At 40.8% G+C, this 14,597-nt stretch overlaps 1 protein-coding gene across 4 annotated transcripts in view; it reads left to right on the forward strand.

The window, feature by feature from the left end:
* The window catches only part of gria2b (glutamate receptor, ionotropic, AMPA 2b), a 31,113-nt gene extending 29,350 nt beyond the window's left edge, over positions 1-1,763 (forward strand). For all 4 annotated transcript variants that reach the window (XR_008952034.1, XM_057043077.1, XM_057043072.1 and 1 more), the window contains one exon: positions 1-1,763. This exon is cut by the window's left edge and continues 298 nt beyond it. The gene's annotated coding sequence lies outside the window, so the exon portion shown is untranslated.
* The last annotated feature ends 12,834 nt before the right edge of the window (positions 1,764-14,597 follow it).

Consider the following 14,597-nt stretch of genomic DNA (forward strand, 5'->3'; position numbering starts at 1 on the left):
CAATGAAGTGTATTGTTACTTTCACTCACTATTGCTCACTATATAACTCGCCTCCCCCTCTGGGTGGAATTACATCTCGGAGAAAAAAAGAGAGAAACTTTTTCTTTTTTTGTGAATACACCACGCTTTCCTATCTGACTTACTGGACCGGACTGAGACGGAAAAGAGGGCTTTATTGAAGGCAAACGCCTGCTCCTGGGAGTCAAAGTTTCACATCTCACCTCTATTTGCGCGTTTGTCTGTGTGAGAGGGAGAGAGAGTGTGTGTGTGGGTGTTTGTGTGCGTGTGCGTGGGTGCTCAGAGCAAGATGTCATCTAAAACACACCGTTTCTGTAGGCACCGCTGCCAAACAAGATTTTCAAGCACACTTGATATCATCTGCATAAAGATGTGACATTGTCATTTTTTTTCTAATAAAATTCAGTAAAAAAAATTCTATTAAAAAATATTTTTATGTATTTTCACAAAATAGCTTTTAAATAAACTTGCTTACACACTGGTTGGATATAAACATCTTAATGTGTGATGAAGAAAAAGATATTAAACAGCTTCTAGTTCCATATTTTTAAAGCCAAATACATATGGGAGTGAAATGTTGAAATCATGTAATTAATTCATATTCTAAACTTTACTGTATATTTTCTTCTTTAACATTTGGTGTTGATATGAAATATATGTCAATGCTCGACATTTGGAAGCAAACTCTTCTATGTTTCTCTTGTTCAGAGTCGGTGCAGCGATTTTTGCATTACACTTTTGTCTCCTTGTTTGCTTTAGTGCTTTTGTTGTCTGTATTTTTTCCGACGAAACCAGGGTTGTTCTACTTTCAAGACGAAATTGATCTGTTTACATGCCATGAATGCAAAACAAAAGAAAAAAAATGGAAAAAAAAAAAAAACAACACAGTATGATATGGTATTATCGTATCACATTTTTGAAGTGACATTAAAAAGAGGCATCGACTTCCACGTGGTTTACATGCTGGTCCAAATGCCAAACAAGTACGAGTGCCAAAATTCTAGTGCCGGTAGATATGAATATAGTCTTAATATAATCAATCACTGTCATTTCAGTGAATGTAAATGATACATTCTGTAACTTTTGTAAGTAGATGTACAGTTGGTGGCTATGACAGTGCTAATACAATAGCTATTTTTGGCTTTCTTTTCCAGTCTCCATGTACTTTGCATTGATCTGACAATGAAGTAGCACCAGTTGCATGTTGTTGATGCAAATAAGTTGATTTCATTACAGCCAAACATGCGTTTTTCATTTTAATGTTAAAGTAGTGAGGTTAACTGTTTAAAATTGAAAATACAATGTTAGGCATATATACAGTATATACATATATACATATATTTTGTATAAAAAGTTTAAATCTGAAAAATTATAGCCCAATTTTAATAATAGAGTCAAAGCTCTTCTGCTTCCGTTGATTATTAAAATTTGGTTCGTATTCTGATAAGAAATATTTCCCCCAGTAATGTAGTCTTATAAAACATTAGGCTAAACTTTTAAAATTTACGTAGACTAGCGCTAATATTGAGGCACAGTTTACTTTGTTTACCTGACGATGATCCGTGTAAGGAACTCCCGGCAGGAGGTTACTGCGATTATCATTGTTCTAACACATTCAATGATGGCTTATCAGTTTCATGCATACCCCGGCTATTCTCACTGACATTTTGTATATGGAATGTGTGCTAACTTGTTTATTTTTTGGGACTCTTTCTAAATAAAAGTGGCTGATCTCTTGTTATCTATCAGTGTGTCATTCATTCAGCGGGGGCTGCTGGAAAAGATCAGATATTTAGACATAGGAATTGCTTAAAGTTAGCATTATTTGCCAGGATAATCTTAGTCATGTTCTCCTGCCTCTTGTCTGGACTGTGTGGGAATTTTTAGAATGTGCTTGACTGACATCACTCTGACATTTGGAGTGAATGTTTTGCACACCCACATGTTTTCACTTCCTTCTGATTAGATTTCTACAGCTCACACTTGGGGAATCTGAGAGTGTATGGGATTAGAAGATGACGGATTGTGACGCCAATAAACACAACATCATAACTCGACCTAAATGGTACCAGTCACGTCATAACGTAATCTTATTAGTAAGTAGGCTAGATAAACTTAGTGATTTGGTTATACCTTACATGGAGGTAAAAATAAATAAATGAATCCAATCATTTTTAATTAGCAAGCTCCGAAATTACAGTTTTATTTTCTGGATTTCATAAAGATTTTTTTTTAGATTTTTCTGGTTTTCATTCTCCTATCTTGGCCCTTTTGCTAGTTCTTAGACGACCGGGCCCTTATTCCGTTAGAATAAGACTGGACATGCAAATCCAGCCCTGGACACTGAGCTAAAGACGATGGCAGATGCTCTCTTCAAACTGAGAGCATGAAGTCCAGTGTGTGATATCAGCATGCGTCTGATCCACAGTCGTGGCGAGGATCCACCTCTGTCTCCGTCATTGCACTAATGCACGTCGCTGGAAGTCACTGAATACCCTGACAGGATCCTCCCAGTAGTGAAGCTAATGATGACAGAAGGTAGACAGGGAATGGCCTGAATCTGCCACCTCATATAGGAGGCATCAATACTGCAGCCAGGGCAATGTTTCATCTCAGTTTATTAACCAGGGCCTGAGTGCCTGCCTCATTGAAATGCAACAATGGACCAGAAACGCCGACACAGCAAACGATGAAGCCTTAAGTGTGTGTGCTGGCCACACATTCAAACTAACTAACTAACTAATTGAGAAAGAGAAAATTAAGAACTGATGAATTTCTACTCATATAAGTTCTTTTTAATGGATTTTATCTGAGTGACTTTCAGCCATTCACGCCTCCATTGATGTTTTCAGTGACATTTTAGGAGTCGGTGACAGAACCAATAAAACCTAATGAAATTACATCTCCCTTAAGCTGGGCTGAAATGCAATTAAGGTGGCAAATCCCATCAATTGAATAGGTTACGTCATTTAGTAAACCGACAGAAGAACGATGACAAAAGTGTTTATATTCACAACTAGTTTAAAGAATTAGCAAAAAAGATGTTAACGCATGATAATTAACCACAAGTAATTATTCTATATCTACATGTTTGTCCTTATAGTTTCCGAATCAACCAAGAGATTTTTTTCCTCTTTTCATTGTAATAGATGAGCATTTTTAAAATGTGTAAATAATCTGGCTAATATAGAAGATACTGATGAGCATTTTGAGTTAATGAACCAGATAATAAGTTCTTACCCAACAGCCTATCAGTTATCTTGTCAGGAAGAATATGGCCACTGATTAGAGTTGTGAAAGAACACAAACACAATAATCAGCAGCGAAATATGGCTGCCATGTCTTCATCATACTTACATGGAGTGGTAAATAGTAAAAAATAAAAATATATTTTTTAAACAAACACAATAGAATGAGAACAAAGCAGAAACCAAATTAATTTCCAAAATAAAGATCTGTGTCCCTGCACAAAAGTGAACCTTTAATAATGGTGGAAAATAATAGACCCTTTATTTGAGAAATTGCCTCTGATCAGGAGAATAGCAGCACAGTGTGATGAAATACTAACATCACGAGTAACGTCACTGTTTATTTACTCTGCTAACGTATTATCTCACAAGAGAATAAAGCAATAACATTAGCAGCAGTCTCTTCCCTGCAGATACTTCCAATGCAAATGTGACATTCTCCTTTCGTATTTGCCTGTGCTATGAACAGCCAGTGATAGCAGTTCATTTTGCTGCCACTCCGAAGGGGCAAGGAGGCAACTTTGTCAGGGAAGACACACGCATCTCTTCAGCCAGCGACCAGAAAGCCTGGAGAGCAGGAGGAGGGACCCACAGCCACCACACAGAGGAGCGGAGGGCGAAGAGGAGCTGCATTTATCTACGGTAGCCAAGGTGGTGGGTGGCGTTGTATGCTGTAAAATAGTTATCCTCTGGCTGGGTTGTCATGGCAACAGCGTTGGCATGGTGTCTCATGTTCCATTATTGTGTGTCATCTCTAGCTGCAGGTTGGTGTGCACAAGGTTACAGGAGGTGAGGTGGAGGGAGGGGGGGGGCTTTTTATACACGCCACCATTTTCACTGAAATAAATAAATAAAAAGAATAAAACAAGCAGGTGTGCGTTTTATAGAAAAGTAATTGTGTGATTCTGTATACAGAGCGTGAGAGAGGCTTCAAAAGGACCAGAGAGCCTCTTGAATGAGGTCGAACGCGTTTCCACGGCAACGGACTATGCCCGGCTGTGGTTTTGTTTTCCGCTCCAAGCACATGCAGGAAAATGTCACCGTTGTAACACAACAGATGCAGCATCTGTGCCTCACAGCGGAGGAGAGCCGCACCTTTATCAGCTTTATTTAATTTACGGCTCCTGCTCGGTGGTAAAATTTATGATTTCTCTCCGCGGTGTGACGGGTTAAGGACTCCGGGTGCAGCAATCGCTCACATATCTGTCTGCTTCCGAGGAGCCATTTGCCAAACTGATGCTGAATCAGCAATGCAAACAAACCAGCACCTCGGTCTCTCTGAATTCATTACTGTCGATGCTTGCTTTTTCCTGTTGGATATTTGGTAACATTAACGTGTGCTGGTGGAGAAATAAACTGATCATCTGCCTCCTGGTCTGTTGCTTTTATGTCAACATGTAGAGGGAAGTTGTTCTTAGGTTCTTCTGAAAGTGGACCGGCACCCAGGGGACAGATCTGCACAAGTTGGTTGACAGAATTCTTCATGTGCAGTCGGTTTCCCTACAGAGGAAACCTTGTATCCTCGAATAAACAAGTGCATTTCTTTATTACTGTCACACAATCTCTGATCTCTCAGCATGTGTTTACAACAGGATCGTCAGAACGTACTCTACATCCAGTTGGTGTGGTTTTAACCAACTCCAAGCCCGAAATGTCTGTAGAAAATGGATTTGGTATTCATTTCATGTGGCTACTGATTGACTATTTTGTTCCTCTCAGTTTAGGATTAGAAGGGGTAGAATGGTACATAAAGTCAACTTCCAAGTGTAGGTGGCTGTGATAAGAAATGGAAAACAACATTGCTGCTCGTTTTATGATGGACAAATTATTCAACAGCTGTTTGGGGAGAGTCACAGTGAGGCGCCATCTGTGCAAAACAGTCTTTAGCTGTTAAAGTCAACCCCTTGCTGTTTGCAGTCCACTTGTATTCAAAAATAGGAATTTTAAAAACGTGCCCCAAACTGCAATGGGGAAAACTAAAGATGAAGGCAATATCTAGCTACTCTGATTGGATCTTCAGCCATGGGGATGGGAGAAATGATAACAAGATCTGAACCATTAGCTTCAGAAATGAGCATTTGGAGGAATCTAGTTTCTGGTCAGGGATTCTGACTGGTCAGGAGGAAATAGCCTTCTAGACTGGAAAGATGGATCACTCATGTCCACTGAAGACCACCGAGATTAAATCTTTCATATCGCCGACTTGCCCTGATTTATGTAGCCAATGCAGATTAAGGTGCTATTGGCACGGGCAAAAGTGCCTCTCGGCCATGCATGAGCAAAAACTCACACGGCTGCTAAACGGCATCTGTGAGCTGCGTGCGTGTGTATGTGACTGCTTTGCTGTCATTATGAGGACCATAGCTATTAAGAGTGCGTTTTGAGACAGGGCTCTTTAAGATTTGTGTTTATTAACTGTCTGTCCTTACATTTGATTCAAGGGTCTTAAATCTAACCATAAAAAATACAGTTTTATTGGTGCTTGGTTGATAATTTGAGGATTACAGTAAGAAAATCTTCATAATCATGTCTCAAAAATAGAATCCTGCATTCACCCACATGCAGACATGTGTCGGCCTCACACAGCTAGAAGCTAGCTGGATTGACATATGGGCAGGTTTGATTGAATAGCCGAGGCAAAACAGAAGGCCAGGAGCTCACAGGAGAGAAGGTGGCGATTGACACCGTTTCCATGGATGGACAGATATATAGACACCGCACAGGAATTCCTCTCTGGTTTTGAGGCCAATAAACACTTCCTCAGCCAGAGGTCAAATGATTTTCCCTCCCAGGGGTTCTGCTGTACTTCAGTCTGGGAGAAAGCCTGCAGGTAGAGTGTAATTCAGATGCTCTTTAAATTGATAGTTCACTGCAAGAACTCCACTTAGGACACTGGTCTGAGTGACAGTTGTATATAAGTAGCAAGACATGGCACACATCACATCACATACTGTACAAATATACAGTTGTGTGCTCACTTATGTTGGTGAAACCTAGTTACACTTTACAAAGAGTAGAGGCTGTTGTCAGGTTTCTAGACAGAGGATCTTAGCTTTTGTAGTTAAGGTTGTAAAACCATTGGTTCAGTTTCCATCCCTGAACATTGCTTTGCAAATCAAACACTCTGCTGCAACCCATCATGTCACTTGTGCCATTTTTGGACTTTGTTGTTTCTTGCTGGCAGCGATGACACCACTGAAATCACGATGAAAACAGGGGCAAGGAACCTTTTGTTAGCAGGGACAGACCCTCAATCCTGCTGACACTTTGCTGGACAACAGCCATATCAGAGGACAAAGACATAAGATCTGTTTTATTATTACATACAAAAATGCCTCTTGTGTTTCTCACTGCCTGTTTATTCTAGTTGTCAGTCATTTTCCTCTGTTTCAAATGTGACCATCAACACCAGCGTGAGCAGCCCATATCTTTTCCGGAAAATCTATCGTTAGCTTTAATAATGCAGAAAAATGAATTCAAAATGATGGCGTCTATATTAAAAGTCGCCTTTACGGCTTAATGAAATGCTTAAAATGATAAACACAAGATGCTGAGTCACCATTTTTCTCTTCCTCTTAATGCAAACCACACAAAAAAGAAGAGATGTCAGGAACCTGCACAAAGTTTTTACAACCTCTTCATCTATTTTTGCCAAGCCTGTCCACTATATACGTATTAATGTGCTCATCACTGTCCGGTCCAATTGTGAGCCTGAGGGACCACTTCTTCTCACCTGTCAGCCTCGACCTTTGTGAGAGGTGTGTAATGCAGGTGGATCGTCATGCTAGATCCTCACAGGAGCATGCAAGTGAAAAGGACATGCTCTCTGGGTAGGTGGAAACTACCCCTGGGTGTCCAGGGAGGGGAGGGCCGGTCACCTGGCACTGCTCAGTGGGATGATCCCCACCAGCGAGGGACAAGACAACCAGCAGAAGCTCCACTCATGGCAACACAGTGGGCTGACCATCTGAGCTCCTTCTGGCTCCAAAGAGAGAATTATTCTCTCCTGTTTGCAGCTGGAAATCATTTGGTTTCTTAACCAAACTACAAAAGCAAACACACAAACAAATGTTGTTGGTTTTTTTTACAATTTTAATAATAAGAGGTAGTAGATTTATATTAACAACATGGATCACATTAACAATACCTGAAAAAAATCTAATTTCACCATATAAGACTCTGACCTAACCAGCAATTATCCTATTGGGACGTCGGTACGTACTTTATATTAAGGGAAACAATACCGTTGTTTCATCATTAGGTGACGGGCACTTACTCTCCAGCCCTGAGGGGGGCAGTAGTCTGCATTGCGACTCAAAGTTAGACAAAAGGAAAAAACAAATTACTAGATAGTGTTAGCAGCTCTTTGCTCCCACCAAACAAACAGCACTGAAACAACATGATCTTTGTTCCCTGTAGGTTTAACTTTAGCTGTTCCCGTGGAAACGATCTTACAAACAACCGCACTTTATATTCAGGAAGGCACCATAGCAGCTTCTCATGTGTCGGCCTAATACAGCAACGTTTGTGAATCTACAACCACACATATGCACACGGATCGCCAGAGGGTGATGGATCACAGCCCCAGTGCCCCTCTGTCAGAATGTAATAAGGCTTTTCATGCCTGCAGCCCTCATCTATTTGGCCCATGATCTGTCAAGCCTGTGCCAACCAACAAAGCCTTTTAAACTGAAAGCCCACTGGCCGCGCTTATCAATATTATCTTTTTGTTCATTGTTGCAGTTTAACATCATTCATCCAGACAATTGATCCACTGGTGACAGGAATCATCGCTAAGCCTCACAACAGAATACAACAGAAAGCAAACGACAGCGAAAGGCAGTTATGAGACAGAGGGAAGTGGAGGTGCGGGTCAGGTTTATAGAGGTTCGAGGCAGCCTCTGTCTGTGCAGACTCACGGCTACAGTGTGGAGGTGGACAGATTGTGGTGGCAGGTGCTCCTTGGCAGGTTTCTCTTTGTAAATGGAAACTCTGGCCAACCTCCTCCCACACATCCATCCTTCCTCTCTGTTCTATTCAGCATAAAGATTTTCACTCTTACTGTCTTTAGTCTATAACCACATTCACACCCAATGTACTTGTAAAATTATCTTAACTCAAATTACTCACTTATTTATTTAGATACGTTCATCTGTTATTTTATGCAAAATCACCTCAAAGGGGTTTCAGTCATTTTACTTTCAAAAGATTTAAAAGGAACTAATTAACCAAAACACTATTTGTGCCGTCTTTTGAATCCAACAAACAAAATGTTCATCCAGAAACTGCTGTGTTCCATTATGATAAAGCCAGACTAAATCTTTCAATTTAATGGTCTGAATGGTGTTACGAAATATTTGAATTGTCTAAATAATGATTTAGTTTGGAAAAGTAATAATTCACTCTCTTAGTAATTACTGGTAAAGCCTTGAGTTAAGATGGAAAGCAGAAAGCTAAATCTGCACTGTTTTGTGTTAAAAAGGACCTTTAAAAAAATCAAAATAGGCAGCTGCCACCAACATAATAAATGACTCTGGATGTACCTCTGTATTTTTATAGCGCTGAATGTGTAGAATCATTTCTCCAACAGCAAGTTCTGGAAACAAATTTCATATGTGTCATTCCTGTCAATTAATGTTGTTTCTGATATTCTGATCCAATGACCTTGAGAGAAAGGACAGAAATGACCGCATCTTATTTTGTTAGTGTTTGCTGTTTGTGCCAGGTTTGTTGCAGTGTGTCTGCAATCGCCCACTGTCATTACATGCTTGGAGGAGCAAATATTGCCTTCAGCATTTAGGAAACGGAAGCCACCATATGGAAGTCAAAGCCATACCCCCCCCCCCCCCCACACACACACACACACACACACACACCGTGATTCCAAGCAGCATGGAATGTAGGAAATTCCCTTTCCCATCCATCCATCCATCCATCCATCCATCCATCCATCCATCCATCCGTCCATCCGTCCGTCCGTCCGTCCGTCCATCCATCCATCCATCCATCCATCCATCCATCCATCCATCCATCCATCCAGCAGCTTTTTCCCTTGCATGGTATTCCTGCTTCACAATCACAGCAGCTTTCAGTAGTGTCAGTAGTGTCGCTGGTCATCTGATATATATGTATACATTAATCTGAGGGGGTGACAGACAGGGGTGTTACTAATATTGTACATTGTGTTCCAAACTAAAAATACCTATTCTATTGTATTATTAATAATTCATCCAGAAGGGGAAAAAATCTCAATCCCCTGCTGAAAATACACTTTTCACAAAGTTGCTGAAACATTAAGTGATTTCAAATCTGTTCAGAAAGGTTCCACAAAGTGCTGATTTAGAGGAATATGTATAATTTATATGCTATAGTTTCTATCAGCATTCTGAGCCGCCTCTGTAAGATCTGCATATTCCTTTTGTTTAGATATATATAAATAAGAATACTACATTATAAAATATATATAAATAATAATAATAATAAATTATATAAATTAAATTACACACACACATACGTGTGTGTGTGTGTGTGCGTGTGTGTGTGTGTGTGTGTGTGTGTGTGTGTGTGTGTGTGTGTGTGTGTGTGTGTGTAAGAGATGTATCTTGGCGCCCCAGCTTGCAGAAAAAGATGCACCCAGCCTGCTCACATGCGTAGATGAGGTCGGTTGGATCAGTTTGTAGGTCAAGTATGTGAGCAGGTTAATTTGAGGCTATTTTACAATAAATCCCTCATCACGTGTAGGTTTAACAACAAGATCGGTGTCACTAAGGGTCTGGCATCATTCTGTCTCTGAAGGATTCACTTAAATAATTGACTTCAACATGCATTATATGATATGTTTCTGGAGGGCAACTACTCCAACCCTCCATATTATCGTATGTCTGTTCCTATAGTCTCAAAGGAATGCCTCTAACTTATGCTGCAGATGTAGGTTACGGCTGTATTTCCTCAGCATCAGAGACATTTTGGTGGGCTAAGGAAGGGTCCTTCATTTACCAGTGTTTTCTTTTATAGAGATTCCTGTGAAAGAACGAAGGAATCTAATAAAATCTGTTTTGGTCCCATTACTCGGGGTGCCAGTCAAAACAAACTTTAAACGAAGCACGAGTCACGCCGGAGCTGAAAAACAGCCACGCATAGATGCAGAAAAGCACTTGTGTTTGCATGTTGAGTTAAATTTTAATGAAAACACCGAGAGTGCTCGCCGAGCCTGGCAATGAATGATGCAGAGCAGAACGGGAGAAAACTGCGGCACAAATGATCACCTTTTCAACTTGAAAATGGGGGTGTACTATCTGCATTTTCACGCCATCATTCACTGTTGGATATGCCCTGAATGTAAAGTAGAGTACATGATGACTTACAGCTCAAAGATGTTCAGCCCTCGAGGCTCAAGAATGTTCCTCTGAACTCCTTCTGATGTAATTTCACGTAACTTGTACTATAGTGATATAATATCAGCACACACTCCTCATTTTGTTTTAGTGTAAAATATAGAATTGCTTTGAATTCTGGGTTTTCATGAGCGAAAGTAATCAGGAATTTTGAGTCCCAGCTGAGTTTTATTGTCCTTGTCCAGAGTAGTGGGCCGGTCCTTCCCTCCCTCTGAACGGACAGAAGTGTGGTCATTAAAAAAGTATGAGCAACGAAACACCCAGAGGGGCCACAATATGGAACTGAATCACTCTGATTTCCAGCCGGCGGATTAAAAATAAATTGTGTCTAAAATATTCAGGGGGACGTTATTATTGCAGCTTTGCAGTTTTCTGCCTCCGCCAAGCAGATCCACGGTCGAACTACTTTGTCTGCCTGGGGTTTGGATTTCATCCAGGCCCCCATTAAAAAACAGCACTGAAGAAAACAAGGGGGGGGGGGACAGTAACGAGCCAAGTGAAGGTGGGTGACAGAAGAAAGAGGTAACGGAAAGGAAATGAATATGTAGAGGCGGCACTGAACCATGACGACTTCATCACCCAGAGGTGATGCATTGCATCAGCAGTGTGCGTGCTGCTTTGACATTAATGCTTTCATGTTATTGCTGAGGGTGGAGGTGCTGCAAGGTAGCTTCAGGTCCAATTTATCAAAAAAATCTGAAATAAAACAAGTCCATTTGGTCTCTCTGCCCTCTCTTAACAGCTTATAAATGCTGTCTTTTCCACTATTAGTGTTGATTTATTATATTTGTCCCATTTTTAGCCCGTTTGGCTTCACTTTTCCACTCTAACCAACACTTCAGACCAATTATTTCCAGACTTGCCCATTTTATACTGGAAAGTCTTGCTGGTTTTTTGTTTTTTTCCAGGCCTTGAATATTCCAACTACGGTCCTAAAACTGAGGATAAAATGCACATTAATACATTTATTGTTTACTAATAACTCAAGTGTGCAGAAATAAAACTATTTTATGCAGATAATTTTTTAGTAATTCTTGAATTGAGGACTGGTTAAGGTAAACACAAACATGTGCCGTGCAGTGGTAAAGGCCGAAAGGTAAAACATTTAGCAACCCTCACAAAACAGGAAATAAAAGTGCTCGTAATTTGTCCATTGCACCCCTGAGGGAGATGAAATGACATTGAAAATGTGGAGCACTTAAACTGATGAACAGGATGGATGTGTAAGAAACGACAGAAAAGGCTCAGAAAGAGTCAGAAGATGGAAGGCACAGATCTGCTGCCAGCTACTCTCGAGCGCTGGTAACTTTGATTTGATTCAAATAATGAAAGTGTGTGTATAAAGGCTTCCAGCTGTCTGGGGTTCCTGCGCCTTCATGATTCTGCATGTCAGAGAGCATAACGCAGCTCAGCTAATGGCAGAGTTGGGGAGACAGGTTTTAACTTTTGCATGCCATTTGCACTGAGAGCACACAACAACAATAACAGATTGTTGCAGGCAAAAGGGCCCTTGTGGACCTATAAAATATTAACTTTTAGCAATGCCACAAATGTATTTTCTTACTGTATTTTAATCACTAAAAATACCAACTCTGTATCTTCGTCCCAGAAACATTTCTACACATTTCTTTTCTGTTCTTCACTGGCCTTTGAGCAGGAAGGATGGGCTCAGGATGGGTATCTTTTGGAGTTAGTGTAGCATGAAGTGGCTGGCAAACATGTCCGCTTCATCACGAAAAAGCTAATTACATCCAGGATGTTTGACTGCGGGCTTAAATTATGTCGCTCTGATATTTCAGACTTAATCTACACCTTTAGCTGAATACTAATGCCGGCAATTTGTAAACTGACAGCTGTTAAACTATTACCAAAAGTTCTCCTTGAAATATGACCCAACTGCCGCGATCCATTGTCTCACCTGTCGGGGGAGAATCGACAACAGTCAGATATAATGAGCCATTATGCATTAATGGCTTTAAATATGCACATTACTCAGTAGCATTCGGTGCCCATACCTACATATTTTTGCCTCAACGATGAGTTCTTGAGTTCATTTCTACTTTAGACACACCTTCGTGATATGTCTTTGCAGTGACATATAATTAATCACTTCTTTCTCTTTTTAACTATAATGCTGACTGCAGCACATCTGTGTGGCAGGTTCACACATCTGTAGTCTTTACCAGAGCGTCCTCCTGCTCGTCTCACCTATTTTGTTGCATTACAATAAACAGCTAACTTCAGCAGCAGCCTCATTAAGTCACTTACATCTTCAGCCATGGGGCCTAAATACGTTGCCTGTGCACGGGTTCTACATGTCCAAACAGATGACCAGTGAGTGCTGACAAAGACACACTTTCATACCCTTCATACATTTTGTCTATTTTCCAAGTGTCCCAACTGTCAAACACCCCCATGCTTGGTCACCCACACAGATAATTCCATCCATCTCCCCAATTTCTTATCTTGCAACCTTTACATTTAGCCACGACGCTTGAGCTGTTGTTGATGTGAAAGTGTCACTGCTAATGGAACAGGACGGTCGCGCATACAGCCTTCACTGCACACATCAACGCTAATCAGGCCTCTGAAATGGCCCCGTTTCCCTGTGTAACCTGCAGTCCTTCATTTCTAACTGATTATTCTGTGCCCGTGACTCTGCCCAGTTTAGTTGACTTCCTTTAAAAGATTCAAAATTAAATAAATAAGTCAGGACTGTGCGAGAGACCCGGGCTGTTAATACAGTGTGAATAATGTTTTTTCCCCATCTGTCCCTGAAGGTAGCAGCGGAGTGCACAATCAGGCCTATTTGGAGCACCTGTGAAGAAGGCTATAAAAGTGCAGCCCAGGCCCGACTCTCACTCTGTGCCGGGTCTGCGACACCACCATTGCTGGGTTTGCAATGCTTTTTCTCCTGTTCTTCTGTTGTCAGTTCTTTGGCTTTACTGCTGTTTGTGTTGCAGTAAACATCTCACTGTCGTCCCGCGTCCTTCACCACATTTGCCATTGCCCTGAGCTGGCTGCTGACAGGTGGATGTGTGTGTGTTCATCCACACCCGTGCCTGTTTGCAAGCATATCCAGCCTCTTTCACAATGCACTTCAGCAGTGGATATTACAGGATGAGATGTGAGGTGCTGCAGCAGATGTGCTGGAGGACATCAACTGCGGTGGGAGCAGGGAGAGACTGCCAAAAGGAGTGATATCACACCAGAGCTCACCAATGGATAGTTAAAGACAGATTAACACAGCCAAAATACAATTTACATGTTCTGGAAAATATCACAATGCCCTTCAAGGCCTCTGGCTTCACGTTGTGAACCACCAGCACTGATGCAACATCTGAAGGCATAAAGCAAAGTACGATAATGAATAAATCCTGCTGTGAATCACAGGAACAAGTAGCTATAGATGCACCCATTTAATGTCCAGTATCTCATACTGGTCCTAAATCCAATTAGAATACCCAATTGCTATATCCATAAACAAAACTGGCATATTATTTATAGATTCCTTAGATATAGTTGCTTTTATATACAATTTGACAGTGATATACTCATATTTATTGTTACTCTAAAATGAAGAAACTAAGTCTAGAAGTCAAAGCTCCCGTAAAAGTGCTTCATCTGTTTCCACGAAGACAAGATTGTAAATATTATAAAATCACTTTAAAGTCAACAACCTACAAATCACCTCAACAGGATTGAACATATAAGTAACCCGGGACAAAAGATTCCATCTGCAGTATTTTTCTGTGAATCTCCTCTCGGTTAGAAACTAAGGTGAAACTTCAATTACTCTCCTGTCTGCTGGGTGAAAATGTTTAATCAGCTTTCACTCTCACCGGGAGATAAAGTTGTTGGCTGAGGGTGATGGAGGGAGAGGCAGACCAGTGTGTGGTTCCTTCAACAAATCAATCCACCCTTTTTCCTTTCTGAG

Source organism: Takifugu flavidus, chromosome 9 (assembly GCF_003711565.1).
Source record: "Takifugu flavidus isolate HTHZ2018 chromosome 9, ASM371156v2, whole genome shotgun sequence".
NCBI classification, from domain to species: Eukaryota; Metazoa; Chordata; class Actinopteri; order Tetraodontiformes; family Tetraodontidae; genus Takifugu; species Takifugu flavidus.